The 25506-nt window shown below is 34.7% G+C and overlaps 1 long non-coding RNA gene across 1 annotated transcript; it reads right to left on the bottom strand.

Moving 5' to 3' along the window:
- Positions 1–910: 910 nt before the first annotated feature.
- LOC116170990 lies at positions 911–19426 on the bottom strand. Its single transcript, XR_004145354.1, has 2 exons — positions 19175–19426; positions 911–1027 (listed from the first exon to the last, which is right to left on the bottom strand). It is a non-coding gene; the product is annotated as an uncharacterized LOC116170990 (long non-coding RNA).
- Between the last annotated feature and the right edge of the window lie 6080 nt (positions 19427–25506).

The raw sequence follows: 25506 nt of genomic DNA, 5'->3' as shown, positions 1-25506 counted from the left end.
AACGGTCGCAATTTTCCCTATGACCGATATGAGGCTTACTGCAATATTATACCCAGTGAGCACATAAGTATGTACGTAAAAGAATAGCAATAAAAAGAATCAAAATAAACATTTTTCCAAAAAAGACAAACGTTCCAAATACCTAGGTAATGTGGCCAGTTTCAAACCTGGTTTCAAAATTGGGGACCCTTTGACTAATTATTTCGGACCAACGCTAACGGTTGTCGATATTAATTTCTGACTCTGTTCCATTATTCCAAAAATTTTATTTGAAGCGAGTCCAAAAAGAGAAGGGCTCCGTGGGAATTCCCGTACTCACGTTTTCTGTCCGACTCGAAGTGCGAAAAAGTTTGTGTGTTTTCTACCCTCCGAGAAAATGTTTGCTTTAGTCCCCCTGCTTTGTCCTCTCCATTTTTTACTTACTACCTGTGCAGAGTATGTATTATGTCGAAGGGTTTAAATAAAAGTCGAAAGTTAGAAATCGATTTCGTTTTTAATTTTTTAAATACAGACAACAAATTGGGGTTCTTCTGCAATATCCTACTCGTATATTACAAATTCCAATAAAATTTGACGTGATTGACTATCAATTTTTTTAAAGCAAGCCAATGATTTGTTTAAAAAATATATCTTTAGATTTTAAATAGGGTCAACGAATTTTTAAATGCAGATCTTCCTTAGCAGATAAGTATATAATGAAAAAAATGATAACAATTTTCTTGGCCATTAAAAATTAGTCCAGGTTTCCCCCGGAGCTGCCGGACCAATCGCCTTGTCACATGTCACAGCTCCCTTTGGTGCGGGTGGTTTCCTTACAACAACAATAACCCGTTTGGAAAAGCATTGACTTAGAGGGCTGTATCCAATAGTGTTACTGTTTAATGGTGGATCATTCGGTCTTTCATTTTTCAACAATCACCACCATTTTCTTACAGATGAAAATTTTTCCACGGTTGTAGTTTTCATTTCATGTGGGAAGGCATACGCACTACAAGGGCAAGAAGCTACTCCAGTTTAAATGACGATTCTGAAAAACAAAAAATAACAAGGGTTAGAAATAAGTAATCAGTTATTGGCAATAGATTTTTTAAGTTTTGCTTATAATATTTTGAACCTGAGTTGGCCCCACACCCCTCGATATTTTTGAATTCATTTATTTTTTACTTGCGACATTTTTTGGGTTATGATATATTTGTTTGTGGGTTTTTCCCATTTTCAAAATTATTATTTAAATTTTGTGGACATATTACAATAAGACACGTAGATTGTTTGCTTTATTTATTTATTTATATATTTATTCAAGAATTCAATTATTCATATTCTTTCAATATTCCATTTCAAAATTTCGAATAAGTTTTGAATAGTCAAAAAGACGGAGAGCGAGTGGGATGGGGACAACTTTGGCATTAGATGGTGGGTTTATGCAACGCTATTTTATTTAATTTATAAGAATGAAACAAGACTGCTACCAAGGTGTGTATCCATCAAGTATTTAATTTAAGGTATACACTTATACATATAATTTAATGTAAGAGACGATCAACTTTTATCACTGTTCTGTCAAACAGACAATAAAAGTGCCTCTTTTTACTACCAATAAAGTTAAATGTTGGAAAATGAAGCCTCGTCAGATCTCTACTTCTATTTATGACAATGCCAATTCAGGCAATTATTATTACTTGATTAGAATTTATTTAAAATTATTTATTTTATAGCATATGTTGACATTGTAATTGATTTGAATGATTAAGTCGCTTTTTAACTGTAAGGGTAGATAAAGTTAACACTTCCGCAATGGCAGATAAGGTGAAACAGATTGTGTATTCTAATGACATCTGTCATTCTTATATCAAATGCGACGCCGAGCACGATATCAAATGGGGTTCAGAACATATGACAATGCTGTTTCTATCGAAACGACCGTGACGGCAGAAGCCAAGCTTGCTATTTTTGACGTCTAAGTTAAATTCAGAATTGTCAGAAGCTTTACAATGATTTATATGCTTGAATAAAATAATGTACGGATTTAAATTAAACATTTAAGGGTATTTTTTGTTCAATCATAGATTATCTTACATCGCTTGAAAGACCGTAACTATTTTTACAATAAAGCCATTTCCTGATATTTGATCCTTGTATGTAATATCAAGTGGATCATCGTTGTCATCTGCCATAACTTCAAAAACTAATCCGAACAATTAAAACCTCTAGAACGCCGTTTTATGGTGGGTTTATGCAATCATTATCATTAATCGTTAGATCATTAAGAAATAGGCAATAGAAACAAAGGTATGGTTTCGTTGGTTAGCAACGCACAATAAACCTTTGTTTCTATTGGCTGTTTCTTATGGCCGTTTGCACCGACAAATTTAAGCGGAGCCCCACCATTGTTTTTAAATAGCAACCTTTAAACGAAAAATCGTCTGGTTATTTAGTTCCAACTCTAATTGATCACACTTTGAACTCAATTGAAGGAGGTCATATTTCAGGGTGAGATTCGATCGAAATGCCCTACTTCCCTCTCCCTTATCTGTGAAAAGTTTATATTTTCAACTCGCACGGCAAGGGGCCAACTATAACCATTTATTGTTGAAACAGATATCCATAGTGTTATTTCATTCAAGAAGTGGATACATAACAAAGCTCAAAGCAGCCCCTCCCCCCCACGTCCACCTCTCGAAACTGTGCCTTATACACTCATTTTACAGTTTTATGTTAATAACTTCATACCGGATCACTATGCGCTAATTTACATGAAATTTTACCGAAATTTTCCGACATAATCAGTATGTCTCAGTATGTCTTTATACGCATTATTTAAAAAAACTTCCAATATGAAGTGAATACTCTTTAAAAACCCCGTTTCGTTGTACCTAGTACCTGGTACAAAACATTGTCGTACCTCAATGAAATCTTTCACTGAACTGGAACTTAGTCCATTATTATTTTTCGATTAAAAATAATTTATTATAATAATTCCTGTGTGCAATTCAATTATTCCTGAAATATGAATATGATATTAATATAAACGATTCAATTTGCGGATGCCACATTAACTATGACATTTTATTTTGATTTCAGCATTGATTAACATAATGTACTAATGCTATTTGCATAAATTTGCATTATGTATAACATATCCCCCTCAAATTTTCTAAAATATGCACATTTCTGTAATCTTTCAGAATATGCATTTATGTGTGTCTGTAAAGCCCATATCATTATCGAAAATTAAAGAACCTCACTTCTTGCACCAATAATTCGTTTCAAAAAAGTTTCACAAGTTTACCCTCAAAATCACGATAAAAAAAAATTTGAATTTTAAAAATCGGAATTTTCTACTGAGTTTTACCTTCCACAAACGTTTCAAAACTTTTGTTGTTCATGGAAGTAGAAAAGACGCCCTATTTTAGTGGATAGAGATTTCTTTCATTGCCTAAAAATTATCACCATTTCCCTTAATTCCCCCAACATTCTAGCATTGCCTTATATTTCCCCAAATTTACGCAAAATTTCTTCGAATTAATTGAAATGAGTAACGTTACCTCCCTATAGAAACCTTTCCTTAAAATTTCCTATAGATTTCCTAATATTTCCCTAGAATTTCCACATTCGTTTGAAATTTCCCCAAAAATTTTCTAATATTTCTCCAGAATATATAATTTTGTCCATTTCCTACATACTTCCCAGTTATTTCCTGGAAATTTCCTATATGAGGATAAGAATTTCCGTCGTGATCAACCCCTCCCGCTCTACTGTTCTACGAGCTACATGGATGTCAACAATTTCACAGATAAAAATCTGTAGGCCTACATCAAACATTCATTTAGTGTGTAACTCCATACATAATCTCTGGACTTCTTTTGAACAATTGAAATTCACTAGATATTCACAGGTTGGTCAAAAATATTAACCGTCTAGTTTACCACTCAGCCCCAATATGTCATGGAGGGGTATACTTTAGTCGTGGAAATTTACCTACATCCATTAAGTTGTGAAAAGGAGAGAAAGGTATCAATCGATGCAGGCCGAAAATTTAAAATTTAACATATCTGTAGCAATAGTGTTTAAAAATCTACAAAATCCATAGATAGATCCGAAGAAATAATTTACGATATAGGTATGTAGATAATAAACAGTAAGTGAAAGCAGCATGTACAGAAACTGAATGTTTGAATGAAGTGACAGTTTATCACCAGTAAAGTATGGTACTTCTTTAAATTAATGGCTTTATTTGAAAAATAATCAAAAAAATAATAGTACCTACGTGATTCGCATGAAGTAAGTATATCTGTCAATTTTTTTGCGAAATTCCAAAATTCCGAAAATAACGAAAAGAAAAAATTTCTTTTTAATGCAATTTTTGGTCAATGTATAAGTATACAATATTTCAGATGCATAAGATAATTTTGATTTTTTGATCCTTTTATTTAAATCATTTGTATAAATTCATCTGTAATTTTGCAGGTCGCCTCAAACTTGCATTTAGAATACCTTTTTTTTTATTGATGAAAAGCGCTGTATATGCTAGATAAATAGCCTTATAATGGCTTCCAAAGCCTTTTTAATGTGTTCCAGGATACTCGAAGTTTTTCTACACAAGTCTGACGCTTTTTAGGCTATATCTCAATTGTATAAGATAATAATTTTATTGTGCGCTTTGAAAAAATTTCTAAACAAAATTCTACAAAATGCTAGTAGTGTATACCAAAATTCTATAACAATGATTTTTCCTTCGATTAATACAAAGAAAAGCTATTAAACGCAATTAGAACGAAAAATCTACTTGTATAGTTTTACAGAAACGTTCGAATGTGACACCATGAAGCTGAAGCCCGTTAATCGTGAACTGTATTTAAGTGCGAAATGGACATTGTAATGCTTTTCAAAGGCTTTACAGAGCAAACAGGCGCTTTCTAGAACCTTTACAGCGCCTTTTTTTTCCTACTCTATCGCAATCCCGGCGTTGCTCTTTTTAGAGGTTTTACTTACATTTGCAAAGCTTTCTAGATCATTTCCATACCTCCCCACCTCGCTAAATGGCTTAGGTAACTCTGGCTCTTGAAAAAACGGTATAAGCTTCTCGATATCCTTATAAAAGGTGTACAGAATTTCTGAGAAATTCGTAAGACTCTAAACATAGCAGTATAAGTACTTTTCAAGGTATTCTAATATTTTCAGAGGTGAGCCAGAGCCTGTTGGTTTTTCTCCGGGGTGTTCGAACGTGCCAAAGCCTTATTGCATCACTGCTGGGCATGTTAGGCTCCTTTCAAATCTTTCCAGAGGTTTCTAGTTTAACTACAGCGTCCTAGGCCTTTGCAGTCTCGCCTAGCCTTACAAAGGCCAAACAGTGCTTCTCTAGAAATGCCCTAGGAAAGTGTTTTCAAGGCCTCAGTCAGAATTTTATAGGATCTTCCATCTTCCATCGAGTTTCTGAAAAGCAGTTAAGATGCCATGGGCTATACAACGGAACGAGAAGCTTAAAAAGTGGTTCGAGATGTACTCGGAGATGTATTTTCATATGCATTCTAAGACCCCGAGCAACTGCAGGCGTTCTCGAGGGCGTTCTACAACCTCCTGAGCTTTTTCATTGTTAGAAGCTCTTTTAAAATCTTCTGCGCTGCTGAGCTCTGAAAGGGGGTGGCGGACGGTCCAAAGATCCAACGGCATACGAATTATTTAGGAAACACAATCAGGCGCTTTCCATAAAAAATAAAATATTAGGTAGTCAGAAAATATGAATGTTAATTTTTTAAAGCATATTTAGTATGTGCGCAACGACCCTCTTGCGATGGCAGATCAAGCTGTTTCGATAATAGGCATTCAGCCGATCCATATATACTCCCCCCATTTCATATATTGTAAAGATATCAGAAAGGGTGAGGGTCGCGCAGGAAATGGAGTACCGAATACCTAGATTCGTTACGGCACATCTTTTGGCCACACACTCATCACTAGTTTCATTCTGAATATTTGACAGGCTTTTATGTATGGAAATTGACGTAAATAGCGGAAGTGTTTCTCTTACAATTTGGATATACACTAAAATGAGACACCATCAATGTTTCTTTTACCAACAGTCCGGGTAATTTATGTACAAGTAATTAAATTTAGGGTTTCAACTTGCTCTACAAATTCAGAGCGCTGCTTACTATCCGACGGTAAACTCTCCAGATTGTATTGTGGTAGTTTTCAAAAATGCAATTTTGGGTTATCATTTATATTTTCCAAGCTGTCTCAAACTTGCAAATTAAATTATTAAAATAATTATTGAGTCAACGTCGAGATAATTCTGTTTTATTTGAAAGTTCTTGAAAACTACGTAAAATTCTTTTTTTGGCAAAAGGAGAATAAAAATCAAAAAGTTCTTATTTTTCGGCCTTCTTTTACGATAGTACTAGATCCTTACAATTAAGTCCCAAATGATTCTGTGAATTGCAACTCTATTTTAGAGCACTACTTTTCGCATGACTAAAAAACGCATTCAAATTGGAAAACGAAAGTTCCCTTTGGCAATAGCTCAATGTACACCAGAAAATTTATGTTCTAGGATTAATCGCGGCAGTCTCGACTTGAAAATAATCACTTTTTATTCTTTGGTCGTAGAGTAATTAAACTAACTACTTGATTATTGTCAATTCCGTGTTCTCACGAATTGAAACTACCGACGACATACCTAATTAATTAAAAATAATTTATGGAGACGCTGAGTGCTTCTTCACCTCAAGACGTTTTCTCTCCCGAGGCAAATACCGTCGGACAATTAATCATGAGAAAGCTCGGAATGCACAACCAACACCAAAGTTCCCAGCTCAGCACTTGCACAAAACTGTTAGTTATTGACACATCGTCCAGAATTTAAATGAGGAACAACGCGTCGCACAAATAAAAATCACACTTCAGCACTTGTTAAGTTCGCATTTAATTGAGGGAAAGCGATTGACAAACGACTTTTTCTTACGAAATATCTAAATAATTCACGTTTTCAATTTTCTAAAAGCTTTTTTGAGTGAACTGTTCCGTAATGTTGCGCAGTTGCACGTTTTGTTGCTAGGGAGATGCGATGCGAAGTTGAAGCTTGAAGCACTGTGGATAACAGCGAAAAGCTTTGTGTATGTGTGAGCCCCCCCGACATGATTATAACTCACGAGGGGATAAGGGAGGGAAGAACAGCTGAGCACTAAAATCTATACCCGGATAACACCTACCTCTCTAACTGCCTCACCTCGCACCCCACCCCTCAAACAAAAACTCCTGCCAAAAACCGATCCGAACCATCATCTTGCCTGCCCCCAACATTCCAGTTTTAGCGGTCGGTAGATGGATAATAAAAGGTTTAGAATTCTAGAAATGTTGGGATTTCAAGTTGAAGGACAAAACGGAAATTTCACAAAGCCTCTGTAGAGTTTTATCGCTTGTAATTTGTAACTTTTCGTTTTATGAAAACAACTTTCCCTCCAAACCTGAACGCATTAATTCATCCCCTTTATTAGGACAACTGTTACGAACGATTCTAATTAGTATTGATTTAATCGTGTCATTAATTTCCACATTTGTTGTGTAGTTTGAGCTTTCAATTTTTAGTAAATGCAAAGAGGATTAAAGTTCAACATAAACAGTTGGGCCAATGAAACTCGTAAGCTTCTAGGGCAGGGTTAGATTTAGCTCTGTTTTAAAGTTTAAAACACATTTTTATATTATGCTTTAAAATGTAATCCAGAGGAAAGTATGGGATCATTTATTACCACTTAACCACAAGTAAAATGTGGCTTCCTACTAGATCTCTATTTTCTTCACAATTTAAAAGTAACATAATAATGCAAGTACATATTCCAGTGTTTGCATCGAGGTTTGAATTATTCGAATAGTGAATTATTAACTAGCGACAAAAGCTTTATAATTTGGGACTTTCTGTCCGTCTTTGGACACGATAACTCACTAACGATTTCGAATGTTCCAATTCTGTTTTTAGCAATAGGTAGAAAATGGTGAAGGGACTAATCGATTAAATTTTGGTCAATATTCGTCAACCGGAAGTGACTTTGTCGCTCGTCCTGTTGCAGGTTATTCGGTGAATGAAATGAGCCTTTAGCGTTCGCTCTGCTGGTGTATGACCCTGCGAAATAATTAGTGTAGTAGTTCAGACAGGTACTGTTTAAGGGTGTTTGGACACATAATTATACCAAATGTTGCGATTGCTATTAAAACTATACAACCCTTAAATATCGGAAATACGCATAGAGGAACCAAAAATTGCTCATACTCTCAGGATTCTTCAAATTGCGATGATTTTTAAGAACTTTCTAATGCGATTCTTAGGACATGTTGTGTTTATAAACTTCCCTTAATTTTAGCATTATGATTTTCAAAGATCCTAATGTCGCTAAGATTTTCTAGGGTTAATTAATTAAAATTAAGTAAAGGTTTTTCGTTTTGCTGTAGTAACCTGTTCTTGGATTTGTTACAGATCGCATTATATAATCTTTGCCAGCAACGCGTCCAGTATTAACAGGTAAGTTACAAAACAAGAGGCATAATTGGCATTCAAAGGGGGCAAACAGTAATTTAGAGACTCCTCACTTTTTTACGGAAATACACCTTTTGAATCACCAGGAATCTGTATCAAACAAAATCTCGATGATGGTCGGTTGGTCTGTCTGCCTGTACTCTCATTTCCAGCTAATCGGCTAAAAACGTTCAAACCAAATTTGCTATACATAAAAGGAAGAGCTTTTGGGGACGAATCGCGCATGCGCAAGTGCCACAAAGTAACAAAAAAACTGTCAAAGTTTTGATATTTTTCCATGTTGTGGCTAAACTATTCCATCGAATTGAACCAAATTTGGTACATATGTTCTATAGACACTTTACTAAGAACGGAAATATATTTAGTCAAAATCGCGATTGCGCAAAACCATAATTTTCTGATTTCATAAATAATGGTGAATTACGTATAATGGAAGAGGATAATCTTTGGTATAATATAATAGCCCACGTTTATTACATAGTTTTTAACTGTAATGCAGTGAGGGTGGTATTTGTGCAACAGCAAATTTTTCTCAACTACTCAATGTATCGTTATTGCTTTGGAATAAAGGAACAGAGGGTAGTACGTTATTGTAAGAATCGTGAACGACATTACTAATAAATAATTCAATGTAACTAAAAATATTAAACGGAAGTTTAATGATAACACGCACCGCGCATGGTTTGATAACATACATTATCAATCCTGCAGCAGTTGAAGCATAGTTTTCAGTGTTTGAAGGCATTTTGTCGTACACACTTATGTTTGTTTCCTAAATCAATGATATCTTTTGAAGTGATTTGGAATAAAAGATAAAATTGAAAATCAATCTCTTATGCGATAGCTCTTAAACCTCTAAAATCTTAAATGTTTCTGAGCTATTTAAGTTTGCACTTTGTGTACCTAAAAAAAACTGCCGATTCCAATGGATTCTTAGCAATCTAATTCACTCCCTATTTTAATCAAAGCCAATTATAGATAGTAACGAGTAGTCCAAAAAAAGGCACTTAACATGGTTAGGTTTGCTATATTACTAAATTCTGGATAATCACTAAATTTTTTTGCAGATCCGTCGAGGATTCTTCAGGTATATATCAAGCACTCTTGATAAATCATTCATATTTTTGAGAGTCCTCAGAGATTTCGTACGGATTTCTACCCCACAATTTTTATCGATTCTTGAGATATTCTTCAAATATTTTTCTCAGATTTTTCAGAGCTTGCTTAGAGATCCTTATTTAGAGATCTCTAAGAAATTATTTAATTTTTTATTGATACTTTAGTTACATATATTCCTAAATTATTCAGAGATCCTTTAGAAATTCCTACAGAAAATGTGTTACACATCATTTTTAGGGTTTTTAAAAGTTCAGTAAGACTTTTATTAGGGTCTGAAAGAGATTCATGAGTCATTTCGCACATATTCTCTAGGAAAAATGCAGTATAAGCCAGAGGGTTGCATGTTCGACTACGACCACAAAGAATCCTGACTCGAACCGAGCACCAGGGATGGAGTTATAACACAAAAAGTTAAGCAGAAACCTTCATTTAAGGTTCCGCGGAGATTCAGCAGAAATTAGAGATTCTTGATTTATTGATTCTTCCGGTTATTAGCAGTTTTTTTTCAGAGTCTACGCTGTCTCTTCTAGGTTCTTCAAGGTTTTTGGTTCGTCGGAGATTATTAAAAAATTCCTCTTGAAGGTTTTCGAGATTTTTCGACATCCTTGAATGATTTTTTTAGATTCTTTAAGATCTGTTTTTCATACTTCATCCCTAAACATTATTTAGGTATTTTAGGTATTTTTCAATCTTCACAGACACTTTATAAAGATTTTGTAATTGCTCGCTTCACAGATGCTTCACTGTATACTTTATCAGATTCTCTCCATAGTCTATTCCAAGATATTTTGAAGATTCATGAGATATTCTTTGCAGACGTTTAAGGACTCTTAGGGTTATCCTTACTTGGGTATCTTTCAGACATTCTTCACAAATTCTTCAGACAGTGTAAATGTATAGTCGAAGTCTACTGTAGGCTGCTCTGGGATGATTTTCACAAACAATTTGTGCCTACTACTAATAAATAGTATAATAGAACCTAGTAATCTGGAATTGAAAAACGAGCACTGTTACCAAAATCCATTAATCAAAAAGTAACCTTGTTTTGAGCAAATTTTTACAATGCGTAATACATTGGAAGGAAAAAAGTCTCTTGATAGTAGTCGTTTTAGGCTTTAAAGATTTGTAAAATTTACAAAATTGTGGTATAGAAAATGTTATACGTGTACCGGTTCATAAGGATAGAGAACAGATCTTATATTCCAGAAAATAAAGCGTTTTAAGATAAAGCGAACAAGTGAGGAAAATGCGGGATTTGTATTGGTTATGAAGGCACGCTTTCAACAAAAGTTGCGTTCGCTAAAAGTCTAAAAGGGATTCGGCGATGTATTTAAGTAAAAATCTGGTGGGATAGCGACATGGGTATTAAACTTTTCGAAGAAAATCTATGCCGGTCGAGCGCTATTTTTTTCGATCGCGTATTGATTTTTAGCCGAATGTTCGGTGCATACGTGAACGCGAAAACTTTACTATTAATTAAAAGGTTAAACCGAAAGCCGTATAACCGCAGTGTGTGTGAGAATCGTTGTCCTCACAACCGGAGGCAGTGCCACAATTTTTTACAAGTTTAACAAACGTGGGGGTGCCTTCTAAATTCGCTACGAGCTCCCAGCAGAAGTAAATTAATAATACGTGGTTGATTTATGAATAAACTGAAAATTCATTGCGTGAACGAGACGATTGGACGGTTACTATAATTTTCTAACGTGAATATTTCGAAGCGTTGCCGTTTTAAGTAAGCGAACCTTTTCTCGTATCGGTGCATATTTGGATTAAGGTGTTCGCTTTTAAATAAATTGTTACCACGAAATCGTTTGGGTCTAAGATGCAAAACATTCCGCTGCGTAATATTTGTTGTTAATGACCTTTAATTCTAGCTTTTGTTTGTTGTTAAAATCTAAGTTACAAGGGTGCTTTTTTGATAAATTGCAGAACATTGGGTATTTATTACTGTGGATAACTCAAAGTTCAACCATCTTTCAAAATTAATGTTCACCAAGCAACCCAATTGAACGGTAATACGGGAGATCGACTCGTATTGTCGCTAACCAATTTTCCAAATTGCTACTCCCTTCCAAAGTGAAAAATGGGAGAAAATTTCAACACATCGATAAAAGTAAGTTCCCTTGAATTGTGTATTGCATAAAAATAGGAGTCTGCCGGTTTTGGGCACATGGTAAATTTAGAAGTCCAGTAATGCCAATCTTTGGTGTCGGTTTTAAATTTTTTATTTAGCATGCAGGAGGTGCGTAAAATTTGTTTGGAATACGAATCAGTACCAAGTGTTTCATCAATTAAGAATATTAAAAATCCTGATCAGTTGATCACGATATAGGTATTAAAAAGTTAATTTGTATTTGTTACTGTTCGGATATGGGTTTTGGATCGACGATTAAAGACTCCAAAAATGCTTTTATTCCAATCCACAATAATTAGATTCGTAATTCCCAAAAAAACCTAACTAACCAGCAATAAATACAAGGGACAATCAAAAAACTAACCACTTACCTAACACCAGCCTTTTCACTTCAATAATATAATTATAAAAAATCTGGTAAAAATTGGCCTAATGGCTGTTACAAGTCTGAATAGGAAATACTGCTTTTTGAACTTAATCGCATTACCTTGCCTGCGCAATACCCTCGGCAATACCATTGACTAATATTAGTCAATGGCAATACGTAAGTTTGATATCCAACTTTAAAGTATGAAAAATTGTCGGTACTCTCAGAAATTGAATAAGGCGCCAAATTTGAATTTAAAAAATTGAAATTGGTTAGTTCAGTCTGGTTTCGGTAATTGTTCTACATTACATGAAGTACCTCAATTTCCTAAATCAACCAATGCAAGGAAAACTGGAGCTGGAACGATCGTATTTTTCAAACAAGTCAATTTATTTTGTATTGTATTTATTAAGGGCGATAAAACCAGAGAATCAGGTTTTTTTTACTTTCCGATTATAAGAGGGGATAAAGAACCGACGTTTCGCAAGGTAAAGGTTTATTTATTACTGAGTTATCAGACTTAACCTCACTTTTCTAAATGGAATACCTTGTATATTTTAATCTAAAAGATAGGATACTAAATTAATTCTCTCTTAAAAAATGTAACACTAAAATGAAGAAAATTCAATATTGATTCAAAAAAGTTCAAAAAATATTTAAAAAAAAACAAAAATTCTAAAAATCTTTTCGGCATTTTTTTTGTATTTTTTAATCATATGAATCATCTCTAATGCGTTATATATTTGAAAAAAAATTTAAGGTTTTTTAAATCAAACTATACAGCGTGTTGCACAACAAAGGGACGATAGCTTTTTTACCTGACCCTGTATACTTATTTTGAAATCGACAGATTATTTAAAAATCATTATAAAGAAACCATTTTTTTTGTCTCTCTTTTTTAACTATTAAAATATATGGTCATTCTGAAATTAAAAATTTTTTGGTTTTCCCCCATAGATCTTAGGTGAGCGAATATTTTCAAATGTAGATTTTACCCTCTTGTTTGACCCAAAAAGAGGAAATAGAGCCTATATAACTTTTTTGAGAGCAACAATTACGGAGATACCCTATTAAAGTATCGAGAATGAGGCATTGAGTACATTAGATAATTAAATGCATAATAAATTCGGTGTGTCAATTTTGTGATCTTTCGATATACTTATCTATGGCCACTCTTGATTTAATTGGAAATAATGATCATCTTGAAAATTTATTTTCGATATAAACGTAGGGTTTTTAATTTTTTTAAGCACCATACGCTGTTCTTCATTACGTGGTTTTGGGTATTCCCTGTGATTGGATTAAGTTAGATTTTTCTTCGTTTGTGTTTTATTCGAAGTAGTACACTGCTCCCCATGCTTGTGGAGATCTTCGAGAAACTATTGCCACTGCAGATATCCATATACAGGGTGTAGAAACGGTTTACGTACCATAGGGATTTCAATGCTAATTTCTTTATATTGAAGCATTTTCTCCCTTAATTAATTTAGATAAAAGTTGTAAAAAGCTTTCATATAGGTAGCTTGGAAAATTCTGCGTCCGCACATTTCCGCATTTATTATTTTTCAATTCGGGAAACCAGAAGAATTAAATAAATTACGCTGCATGGACGAATGTTTGTGTCAATAATTTCACGGCACGAGTGATTTTTGGTGCGTAAACCATTTTTACACCCTGTATATTATTGATATATTGCAGTTGAGACAATTCACTCTAATTGGATTATATCAGTACAGTACCGTTCGTAATATTTTTTGGTGCTTAATTTTGAATTATCACAAAGGGCTTTTTTCATCGTAAAAGTTTCTCACAAAAGGTCTAATTTTTGACCTAATTAATCGATTTTGATAACAGGGCTCGTTTTTCAATTTAACTGCAACTTATTGTCTTAAGAAGATCGTCGTATTTTACGAGAGTAAGAAATAGGCACATATTTTTTTAATGACATTTACTGCATTTTCAAACTGCCTGTGAAAAATTTAAACTCATTACGTGTCAATCTTTTACCATACGCTTCGATAAGGATACTCACTCAAGACAATTAAAGTCGGAAACCTTAGGGGTTTAGCTATTGTTTAAATGCAAACAGATAAATAGAGAAGCTTCCTTGAGGTGCAATAAACTATTCGAGCACGTAGCAAATAGGATGTAGAGGGTGCATATCTATTCGACTTAATGCGGCGCTTTATACGGATCTACGTAAATAGACTAAGGCCGAACGAAATTGAGGAAATTTCCTTATCTTAGGTAGGTATATTTAGGGTTGCAAAACGTATATCGTACGAAGATAATTCCGGAATTAATATTACCTACGAAAAGGAGAGGACCACAACAAATTCTTCCCCATTTCTTTCCCTCGGTGAGGCGAAATCATTTCGTAACATAATAGAAACGAATCTTTCCGTATATATTTGCAGTGATTTGTGGGGGGCTCGTCCGAAAATGATGCAAAAATAAACCAGGTCTTTTGTATTATCGCTTCGCAGGTGTTAAATTCAAATATTGTCTAAATTCGCGTTTTCATTAATAATAATAACAATTTATTTCATGCTATTGTACATAAAGTACTTACATATCGTCATTCATTATAGGTACGATAGTCTAAAACGTCTAAATACAGATAAGTGTATACGTTACAAACATCACGAAAAAAATAACACTCCATTGACAAACAAAACTAATGCTGGAGAAATATTTGATTAAATTCGCATTTAATCATTATCCAATTCAATCATTATACGAATAATTCTGTTATCCTGCTTTTCCATGTTCACAATTAGGTGCAGTTCCGTGAAAAGTACTGGTACCGAAATATTGAGCTTTTGACAGTAATTTTGTGCTCATTTTGTATTGTATTGTAATCGCGGTCAATTTTCGATATACCAATATTGCGTTTTCTGGACATTTTGAACCCACTTTTTAGCGTAACGTATGTGGTCCACTCTTATGCACACGATAACCCAAAAACGCCTGAAACAATTTGGACGAAATTTGGGGGTGTACCTATTTTTAAATGAGACTCGAATTTCGCTCCTACACGGCATGCTGTACAAATAACAACCAAATAAAAACCCTAAAAGCACAAAATTTACGTTATTCCTCAAAAAATTGCATAAAATGTACGAAAAGAAACTAGTTTTCAACATCGAGTATTATAGGATGTAACGAGAGATATAAATTATGTTCAGAAATTGCATATCTCAAAATATTGGTACTCTAATAGCTACGTCCAGGCGGGACTGCGCGAAAATACTGATCTCGAAAAAATTTGATATCATCCCTGAACATGCAAACTCGCATGCAAATAACGAATCCAAACCGAATTTTTGAGAATTTGATAGCAAAACTTCAGTAGTGTCGAAAGTGTGAAGAAGTACCGTACCGACGTCAAAACTTTGCGCAATAGAAATGAATCTTTGATACGTTTTTCTCGTAAAAGTTAAGCTTGTTTCGAAGTTTCTGGTAGAGCATCAAAAGCAGAACCCCCAACCTAACGCAAAGTTGTTCCTACCCGAATATTAGATTGCGTTATGTGGGGTGCGATAATAATCATGCATGGATTAACTCATTTTTTGTTCGTAAACATTACGTATATGCATTTTAAATGGTTTTTGTTTAAATAAATATAAATAAATTCGTTTAAGGTTGGTTAAATTCCGTTAATCTCACAGTATCTTGTGTGCTTTAAAGCGAGGAGAATTCTCCAAAGCTGTGATTTACTTCCAATTTTCTTATCACTGTCTTTTGCGTTTTCAGTTTTATTTTTCTTCTTCGATGAGATTTTAATTTCAATTTCTGGTCTTCTGTATTCCTCGTTTTCCATTTATCGGCTTTCGGCATTTGGTTCTAGCTCTTCCATCTTCGGTCCTAGGTTTAGTATAGGGTCTCCGGTCCTTTTTGCCATTTGGGGTTTGCGATTGTTTAATCTTTAATTTTCTTTTCTATGTCTTAAATTTCTTCAATTACTGCCAATTTTTTGTTGCTCGCATTTTGCATCTTCATTCGAGTTTCATTTTGTGGGTTTCGAATATCGCTCTACAAACTTCAGCGTTCTGTCTGCGTTTTTTTGTTTTTGGTTTTCAATTTTCATTTCACAAACCCCTCTCGAATTAGGTAAATAGAGTGATCACTGACAGATTGACATTAATCAAAAGTTCTGTATAAAAATTGAAATTTTATCGAGTAAAATGTAATACAAAACTCGTCAGTAAAATGACATTACCTGACTCGGGATTTAAATACTTCTTCGCCAGTACTGTGTCATTTTCCTGACTTTCACATAAATAAATATTACAAAAACTGAAAATATGAAGAAAAAAAAATAAGTACCTGGGGAAATAATAAGCGACCTCGGAGCGTAGAGCCTGCCACATTACCTTCCTGAAAATATGTTTCTAGTTATGGGCTCGGTTATGGGCTAAACTAAGAGGTCCTTAGCCTTACGCACTTTATCCCATATACCATCCCTAGACGTTCTAACGCGGATGCTATTAATGCTATTATGATTAGAGGAGATCTTGAGGATTTGGGAGGAACATGAGGAAAATGTGAGCGATGCCCAGGATCAACTTGAACAAAATATGCGGGGGAACTGGGAAAAACTTGAAGAGGAACATGCGCAACTTGAGAAGCACGTTAGAGAGACTTGACGAGAATTTGACAAGCACAAAGGAAATTGAGATGAGCTTGAAAAGAATTTGATAGAAACTCTAACAAAGTCTGAAAGGAAATTGAGAAGAATTTAAGCAAATGCTAAAGAGGAACGTGAAAAAAATGTTATGCGAGTTTGAGATCAACTTTGTTTAAGGAGAAATTGACGAAGAAATTTAGAAGTGCCATGTGAAAGTAATTTGAGAAGAACTTGGAATAATTTTCTGGTAACTTCAGGAAAGTCTAAGAGGAGTTTGACAGATATTGAAGAGAAAATTAAGAGAAACTTGCGAGGAACATGAACGAAACATAATGAGAACTTGAGACTAATTTGCTGTGGCTATAACAGATACCATCCACAGACTTGCTCATGCGCGATTCTGCCGTTTTATGTGTACCAAATTTGGTGTCAATCGGTTCAGCCGTTTAGCCGGAAATGAGAGTACAGACAGACAGACCGAACGAAATCAACGAGATTTTGCTTGATTCCGATTCCGATTCCTGGTGCTTCATAACGTGTACTTCCGTCAAAAAGTGGGGGATACCCCAACGCAAATACCTCCCTTACTAACGTGCGGGTGGAACTTCCACGAACAGAACGGAAAGAAAGTTAAACATCATGAACTCGTTTAGGAGCTCGTTAATAAATAGCTCGAATCAAATAGCAAAAAAATTATTAAATTAAATTAAGTATTATTATTATTAACACCCTGTAAAAGAGCGATCAAAATTTAAATCATTCTCAATGTCGCATCAAGTCCGTATTATTGATTTTGGAAATTCAAGTCAACGGAATCATAAGTACAGGGCTCAAAAGAAAAGCAGTCATAGTACGTCAAAAATTTTAAAAAATCTTGAATAACTTGAAAACCTATGATTATGAGTATAGCGAAATATGGTACCAAACTACGTAGATTTTCATGTAGATTTCGAATATGTAATAAAATACAGGGTGTTCTATTTAAAATAAGAAAGTTGCTATCCACATCCGCAAAATCGGAAGTAAAATATAATATTTTCTTTCGATAGATCACAAAAAAGCTATGTAGGTATGTAAATTTTCAAATTTAAATTCTCTATGAAGTATGAGACCCTCAATACTTTTAGGTAACGGTTTGCGTGAAACAGCCTGTATAGATTGTACCATTTCAGGACCTTTTAACCTATGTAAAAAAAATTTAGCGGCAGAGGGCACAAAAACACGATCGAAAACAAGCAGTTTTTCAACGTAAACCGATAGTGCAAAATTTCCGTTAGGAAACTACATTTCAGGTCCCAAATTTGTGCTTATTCTTTAATTTTTCTATTCCAGCAGCCATAACAGATAGAAGGATGATGGTAGGCGGCCTGGCCTAGGCTTTGATTTTGTTGTTTCTTAATTTTTTGCGAAATGCGCGAAACAGAAATTCTGTAATCGACGAATCCAAAATTAGACAATTTAAAAAAACTGCAATGTTTGTATTTTAAATATTGCTGGTATTAAAAGATAACATATGATTTTCCATAGGGTATTCTTTCATTATGAACATCTGCATTCCGCCGGTTATATATTATGGGTGGATTTTTTTATATTTATTAAGGCCATTTAGTCCGACGCCTGAAACGGAATACGGATTACAGAAGGACATTCAAAATTTTTAATTCAGTTGTTATATTTTTCGGCTAAGTTCTAAAATAGAGGTTTATTTCTAAATGAAACATAAATGTTGTTTAATAATCGTTTTTAGTACAAGCAGAGAAAATTTAATCTGCGATTATGACACTTACCTTTATCACAGACAGAGTATTTTAATCTGTGCCTTTATGTAGCTCGGTGTGTAATATCCATGATAATTTTGTTTATTTACACTCAATGTTCGTTATTATATTATTTGTTTGGTTACAAGTATTTTCTATAGAAAAACACGAGGAAAACAGGACCTTTTTTTTTTAAGAAATCATACAATTCCGGCGGTGGTCACTTGGTCAGGTTTCGTTTGCACATTCATTATGTCGTCGTTTTGTGCAATAAGTACTTTGACATTTCCTTCTCACTATTAACGATAGTAGTGCAATCTAATTTTGAGCGTGAATAATTAGTTCCTAAGAATTGTATAATTTTCGAAAGACAATAAAAAGAGCAAATACAATTTTATTAATAAAAATCAATTTTCGAATAAAAGTGAATGTAGGTATTTACATAGCTTTCTAAGAGAAATTCACTGGGCGATTTTCCGCAGTAAAGAGCTTCGGCAGAGAATTTTTGAAGCGAGTCTAATTTTCAGTTTCCGGGAGCAGGCTTTCAGGTTTCCTTCTCAGGGGAAAAATGCTTCTAATCAATACTTATACCAACCATCGAGCAAAGCTTTTGGGTTTCGTTTCAATTTTTACTTACTAATTAATAGTGTACGCGAGAATTCCTCCTGGTTGACAACTAGTATAAAGCCGTCGCACTCGTGCGAGTGGTTAAAGTACACGTGATCCTGATAATTGCCTTTAATTTTAGTCTTTTCAGCGCGGACGTAACAAAATCACCGCACTTAATGACAGAGGACCAAAAAACCGTGTTTTATGTGACGGTCTGACGGAGCGTAGTCCTTTTTTTGTACCGCCACACCTACCGCAACTACGTGTAATTGTATCAGTCTCGCGACTAATCGAAAATAAAAGGTTGCTTTCTTTCAGCATTGCTCATTTGATGAAAATCGGTGGGAGGAATCGAACGTATTTGGTATGGTTAGTATTTAACATCAGCTGACTAGGGCCACTAACCTACTGGCGGTTACAAACGAATTTTCCCGGACTGGCTGGCCGGAAATACGCCGTACAAAGTGCATGTGGTAGCCCCTCGTCCCCCCCTCGCCCTTCCAATTTCAAAGGCGAATTTACATTCCCTTACGGAGGGAGTCATTATAGAACTTTTCAATGGCAAAGCAGAAACGCTCATAAAGTCGGCTTTATTTTCAAATCTTACGTAACAATATTTCGTAATTTTATCGGTACACTTACTAAATCACGTACATTTTATTGGTTCATTTTCCAAAAAAATGGATGATTGGTGGTGTTCTTCCGGTCGTTTGCTTGTGGCCTATCAAATTATTTTAAGGCGCACTTTGTTCCCACTTTTCGGTATAGGTAGTTTAGCCCTCAAATTTACACTAAACTAATTTTTACGTATGGGAGAAAACTGTATTTGCTTTTCTGCGAATTACACCAAAATGAAAAACAATAGTTCCAATTTTTATGCCTTCAGCACAAATTGTGGTACTGGTGTCGGTTAATTTCCCTCCCGGAAAATTCACCCCCGGAAGCTTTGCTGTCACTATCACAATCAAATACATGTGGGTCAAATTTCCTTAGGGAAAAGTCTCCCGAACTCAAATCTTCGTGAGTGGATGTATGGGGATGAATCTTCCACGATCGGATTTTACTGGAAAGGAACATACGGGGGTGATCCTTCAAGTCACGAATATTCTAAAACAACGTTCGAGAACAAGTTGCCGAGTTGAGTTTTCGCCAATTACCATATCGAGTAGGTATCCCGAGGAGAATATAAAAGTTACTATTCCATAGACTCAATTACAAATTTCCATAATTGAAAATTGTTGCGACAATCATTACCATGGATATTAAACGTCCAATCTACTGTTTTGAGCAATTATACCGAAGGGGCTTAACTCTGGTATGAAGATAGAATTTCACTGTTTGTGCGAATTTTTCGGTTCGAATATTGACGAGGGCCAATCTTCCGTAGCGAATATTCATGGAGTGAATCTTCCGGAGACGAATATCCCGAGGGCGAATTAAAATTTACCGTAGGGCGAGGTTTTTAGGCGAATTTTCCGTGTCGCATCTTCCTATACAATCGTGCTACCTTACACCAAAAATGTATGAAATTTCGTTACAATTAAACTTTGGACATATAAAGCTGAGCATTGCAAAAAATCAAGCGATAACGATTTTTAAAGTGAGCGGACTACGAAATTTTACTCCGATAGTTCATTAGTATGTCCATTCCTAAGCCGTTTATTATGTAAACGTTAACGACCTCGTTCGCGAACGATAATCGTTTAGTTATCGATTAAAGATTGTTGGGCATTTAGAAATGTCATATTTAAAAGTTATTAATTGGCGATGATCGAAGACATTCATTAAAGACTATAATGATTTGAACAAGCCTGAGAACAGAGGGATTGTACACAAAAGGATAACGATATAGCTAATTAAAGACCCTAATATTAATGCTAATTGTTTGTAAATTCCATTGAATAAACCATTCTTTTGTTAAGAAAAATAGAATTAGGCAACGATTTTCCTTAAAAATTGGAAAATGCACAATGTGAAATCGTTATTGCCCATCTTGGAATGAGAAATGCAGCTTCCCCTACGAAATTCATAGAAAATTTGATACATGCATTCTATTTACTTTTACTAGAAAACCTTTCTTCTGTTAAGATTGCAATAGAATTGTTAGTGGCCTAGCAGAAGGCAGCTTTGTATAAAGTCTACTTTTTTGAATGTCAAAAACGGTTAAATTTAGTTATAGGACATTATACTCGTACGTGATATGTAGGTACATACAATTTTACGTAGAATCTAAGAATGATATAATGTACAGGGTGTACCATTTAAAGTAAGCAAGTTTGTATCAACTTCCAATACCTATCACCGGAAAACTCACTAACATGTGTTAACTTTCTTAGAGGTTTTAAAAGTTTCTTGAAAACTGTTAAATTTCGTAGAACGCCCTTGAATACCTACCCTTGGAAGCTCTTGGAGACAATTGAAATTAAAGACCGTTGAAGGCTCTGAAACAATCTAGAAGGCTTTTAAAGATTCTCAAAGGCTTTTAAAAGCTCATCAAGATTCAGTAAATCTTTTAAAGGCTCTAAGCATTTAGAGAGGTTTATAAGACTTTTATGAGACACTAATAAAAGCTCCAGAAGCGTTTTAAAGGCTTTTCAAGGTTCGCTTTCCGCACACTTTTGAAGACTAAGATTCTCACAGACGCTTAAAGTGTTATAAAAGCCTTTCTACTAACAGAAAAAGGGGAAAGGGTATACATGTTCTTAAAATAGGAAAATGAGGGTATTATAAAGATTTAAAATTTCGTTCAGAGAGAATTGAGGACTTTCTTTAAAATGTTTGGGAATGTTTTTCATTTTCAAAAAGTCAAAGTTTGATGCCCTTATTGCAAACATTTTTAAAAAATTTCCGGAATTTATGATGTAGTTGGCAAAGGACGATTTTTGTTATGGTTATTAACTGAAGGTTTGATATTTTCATTATAACGCGTATAGTCAAAAGGATCTTTAGTGTGGAAAAGGAGGGGAAATGGAAAGTGTGAAACTCGATGGATTATTAGGTCGGGTTACGAGGGAGGTTACAAATCAAATACGCTACGGTAGTATAACATAGTCAGTGGTAAGTTTTTTATAGACAGTGAATTCCATGAGGGGTTTCGTAACGGTTAGGTACATTACAAGGGTTAAAGAACCTCCTGCTTGCTAAATAAAATTAATTCTCTGCGGCTCTGGTAAACATTTATCGCAACTAATTTTACCCTGAATTTTACCCATGGCTCTATCAGAATTTAAATACCCTACCCCTTACTTTGCGGAAGTTTCCTTTTTAAATCTGAAAATCAAAATTGAACGATCTGGTTTGACTGCAAAAGTCAAACTTCGAACTATCCTGCACTGAGTTTTGTTAATAGTACCGCTTCTTAGAAATGAGGTCACCGAACGTACTAACGGGTAATGCTAATGTGCCTCTCCGAACTCGCAAAAATTGGCACGGTCGATTTATATCCTCCAGTACTCGTTGTTTGCCGTGATCTATCTTAAATCCGTGCGATCGAAATTTTAGAGATCGTAAAATTACAGGGAGAACCGACACGCTACTTCGATCGACGTTAAGCTGAAACTCCCTCTATTCTTTCTCTAATTTTCTATATGTAGTTGCTCAGTAAAAAAAAACGAAACGGAACGAACGGAACCAAACTAAATGCAACGACGGCGTACCATATTGTGATCCTATAGAAAGCCCGTAGTTTCGTAATCTGGGCTGCTTTAAACGCGATCAGCCCACACGTTCCAAATACGCTCGTTTTATCGCTATGCCCAACTCGCGTTCACCTTTCGTATGAAGCGGTGCATATAATATTGTTATGTAAATTACGTGATGCGGACGTTGTTATTGGTAACAGCACCTGTTGTAATGTTGGGGACCCTGTATGAATTAAATTTCCATTTGTTTAAGGTTAAATGTTGTTGTAGATTTGGATTAAACATAATTTCGATCATAGTATTTGAATTTGAAGTTAATGTTGATTGGTTTTAGGATTATTAGATGCTTAATTTTGTTTAAACAATCGCTTTGTATTTTGATTGATTTATTGAACAATTAGATTACGATAAGAAATATTAGAGACATCTGGAAATAATTTCGTTATGTTTTTAAAAAGTTTATCTCACTTAAATCCGGTCTTGCGATAAGAAGTCCATTATTACTTCGTAACAACTATTTAATTTTAAGATAAACAGGTGTTCGCCCAAGAAAACACAGGTGTTAGTTTATCGAAGACCTGTATTGAAGTTAGATGAGAGGGGGGACCGGTCATCTTTTCTAATGGATTTGATCGGCTAATGTTAAAAAAAATGATAAAGAAGTAGGATCGGAAGGAATCCAAAAAGCCACTATTTGAAATCACAAGAAAGACAGTTTGTTTCAATCCGTCTGTTGTAGAAAATCGCAGTTCTCTTTTTAAGGCAATTAGAATTTTCAAATTTAATTTGTTTCAATCGATCGCATGTGCATGGTATATTATGTGTAGGCCCTGAGTGTCTTTTGTCTTGTTACATTTATGTTTTGAAAGGAATTCTAAAATTAATCTAGGAACGGAACATCCAGGTATTTATCAGTGATGTTGTATTACAATTTAGTAATGACATACAGTCGTTTGCACTAAAGATGGCTTTACGTCACGAGTTTGTGAACGAATTTCAATAGAGTTCTTTATTCTTTACCACATGTCAACACGTGATCGAGAACGAGATGGTAACAATTTAACATAGTTGGAAATTGGTTCAAAAACTAGTGACGTAAAGCTCATCTTTAGTGCAAACGACTGTACGTAGTGTGATTGTTACCCTCTTTCGGGTAGACATACTAAAAGAATCCAACTCTGGAGTTACTATAGTTCATTTACAGAAGTTGTTGCGCTTAGACTCGAATGGAAAGTAAGTTTTCGGATTTCGTGAAAGCACTTGTGGTGTTCGTAATTGCTAGTTATTTTATTGATTTTGTAACTTTCCTATTTGAGTGCAGTGTGGATGACGGCGGCATTCTCCCTTTGTTAGATAAGCGGTCTCTTGGTCACCAATTGAGACATTTTTATTCTGATTTCTTTTATCATCAAACTCCGTTATAGTGGATTATTGTCATAATACATTTTTCTTTTCTCTCATAAATCAAAAGTACCTACCTCATAGTTGAACCATACATATGCTTCATTTTTCAATAATAAATACCTTTAATAGGATTCTTTGTGTAAATACAACTCTGACAAATATTTCATAATCAAATGTAATTAGCTGACTATTTCTGTATGAGGCCCGTGGGCAAAGTTAGTTGAAAAATTGGCTTTCCGTGATACTAATGTTGTTTTCATCGTTTAATGTTCGAGAGCCTATTTTCCCAGCTTAAAATTGACTAATAAATTATTTAAATTTGCCTTTTATGGGTTATAAAGGATAATTCACTGAAACGAACTTCGACAATACTGGTAATTAAGGAAACTCATCAATTAAAATATAAATGAAATATACATGCTGGTTTTTCAGTCTGATCTATTTTGTCCAGTAAATGGAACGAGAAATTGAAGTCATTAATGCACCTGGGGGGTGCAATAATCCCATCGAAATGAATCTAATAAAAACGTATCAATCGCGTTTATTGCACTTTCACAAAATAATTAAAAACTGGAAACGTAACCAATAAATTCGTCGTGCCCTACTAAGAATACCTAATGTTCCATTACCTCATAAAGAAGACCCGGGATTTGTAAAGCCATCATGACTTGACAATTTTAAATGACATATGGTCGGAAAAGGTCCTCGTTCAAAAAAAAACATTTCGTACGGTCGGTCTCATATTACATTCTATAGCCGAAAAATAAGCACTTATGGCTTCCACAAAAGACCTTGGCTTGAAAAAACAGAATCCATAGAAGTGAAATTCGTCTGACGTTAACAGCAGGGGCGCAATGGAACATTTTGGGGTGGGCTACACATACTAATCATTTCAGACCCTTGTCACGGTCGCTGAGCATCGATCATTAAAAATGGCCGACTACACAGGCTTCATTTTGTTAGCACAATAAAGAACTGATGGTGTTCCTTTTACTTCTTTTATATTTAAAAATAATCGCCTTTATTTTTCCGTGTGTCGTCTGTCTGTAATGCCTATATCAAAACTTTGAAATTGAATTAGCGTTGTTTCGACTTTGCGATATATCTTCGTCAATCATAACTTTATCCCATTCTTCGGCGGTTGCATGTTAAAAACTCAATATCCGATGCAACATATGACATATTTCCCTAGGGCAGTTTTACGTGCATCGTATAAATGAGAGTGGCTAATCCCCAACTCCATTTCGTCTTTAATTTGCGTCGCTTATTTGAAGATAAAGGCCAAGCTAATTGAGAAATTGGCATCGAGACAATT

The sequence above is a fragment of the Photinus pyralis genome, unplaced genomic scaffold, assembly GCF_008802855.1.
Source record: "Photinus pyralis isolate 1611_PpyrPB1 unplaced genomic scaffold, Ppyr1.3 Ppyr1.4_LG5, whole genome shotgun sequence".
Taxonomy (NCBI): Eukaryota; Metazoa; Arthropoda; class Insecta; order Coleoptera; family Lampyridae; genus Photinus; species Photinus pyralis.
Note: the sequence above shows the minus strand (reverse complement) of the source record. Positions and strands in the feature narration are given on the sequence as shown.